The following is a 1,773-nucleotide window of genomic DNA, read 5'->3' as shown; positions in this document are numbered from 1 at the left end:
CATACTGGGCACCCGCAATATACAAAGTATAGAAAGTAATATAGAAAACATAGAAATATAGAAAGTAAATAAGTAATGTATTGAGAAAAAACACGGGGAAACAATAAAGGGTTAATTGTTATACCAATGTCCCTTTGCAGTACAAGAGCGCCCTCTGGTGACTGAGAACCTTCACAGACCTCTGGTGGAGAGTTTATATAACGGCAGACTTACAAGTTAGGAAAACGTTTCGGTTTACATCTCAAACAGGATTTCTGCACTAATACACACAAACATACTTCACTGTGTATATTATTATTATTATTGTATTATCACATTACGTTGTGTAATCTGAGGTTTCTTTTTGTCTGTGTGTATTCGATAATAAAAACGCCTTATAATGAAATAGATGTTGCTGGATAATAGCACTGTTCAAATATATAGCATTCAGCTTGAAATTATCCATATAACGTGGTGGGGTGTGCATGTGACCAGGACTGGAAGGTGTTATAGTTTTATTGTCGCTTTCAATTCATTTCAACACAAACTATCAGACAACCCCCTGTCAGCAAGCACTTGGTGACAATGGGAAGGAAAAACTCCCTTTAAACAGGAAGAAAACTCAGGCCTAACCAGGCTCAGGGAGGTGAGGTCATCTGTCCTGACTGGTTGGGGGTGATTGGAGGGAGACAGGACAAAAGACACTCTGTGGAAGAGAGCCGGAGATTAAAAATAACCAATGATTAAATGTATAGTGGTGTATAAACACGTATGAGAGTGAAAAGGGTAAGTGAAGAAGAAACACTCTATTGCAGCTTAACTAAGAGAGAGTTAGGGATCACGTGATTCAGCTCTAACTTTAAGCTTTATCACAAAAGAAATTTTTATACCTAATGTTAAAGCCCCAACAGACACACTTTCTATGTCTCAAAAGAGTAGAAACTTTAATCTGTGCTGTACGCATACAACATAAAGTCTATTTTTTTTACATGATAACACTGTCACTGACTTCATTCGTACAGTGATTTAACATAATGACTTTTGAAAATAAATAATGACATTTTCTACAGGTCCCCAAATTTAGTCAGAATGGAGGTCTTGTTGTAGCTTATGTTACACTGAAGTTGTGAAAATATCTAAGCAAACTTACAGGTCAACACATTACCAAAACATTGTCCAGCAGTCACATCTACTGTTGCTGTAACGGGGACAGTGTTTGACTTCCAGAATGAAAATTACCCAATTTTAATTATATTTGCAAAGTCACACTTCAACACACTAAATCCCAGGAGTTATGGCTTTTTCCACAACAGATATGTGGCATAAAGACAAAAAACAAAAAGCAGAACTGCACATCAGCATGGCGATGAGTCTGTTTGACCTTTCCTCTGACATCTGAGCCAAGGCTCTACCTATATTATGTCTGTGAATAATAGCTCAAGTTATTATTTACATTTTTCTTTACTATGCAACTTATGTGTGTACTATGCAAGTTAATTTGTACACCGAGAAAGTCAAATCTTTCTTTTTCATACCACATCCAATAGTTTTCAAAGCAACTTTTACTCATCTGGTGTGAGTTATACATACACACTTCCATGTCAGGTGGTACAACCAATGAAAAATCTAGGGCACCCTTAACTTTTCATATAATTCATTACTTCTTTTAAAAGTTGTATGTATTATATAGTTGTCCAACTAAAAGCATGTTTGAATTGAAAATAGTTGCCAAAGGCCGGAGGTGCAACTGAAAGAAATGCAACTGAATGAAATAAAATCTTTTAATTTAAAGCC

Source organism: Pundamilia nyererei, unplaced genomic scaffold, assembly GCF_000239375.1.
Source record: "Pundamilia nyererei isolate P.nyererei 1_Seehausen unplaced genomic scaffold, PunNye1.0 scaffold00043, whole genome shotgun sequence".
Lineage (NCBI taxonomy): Eukaryota > Metazoa > Chordata > Actinopteri > Cichliformes > Cichlidae > Pundamilia > Pundamilia nyererei.
The sequence above is the reverse complement of the archived record's forward strand: the minus strand, read 5'-3'. Positions refer to the sequence as shown.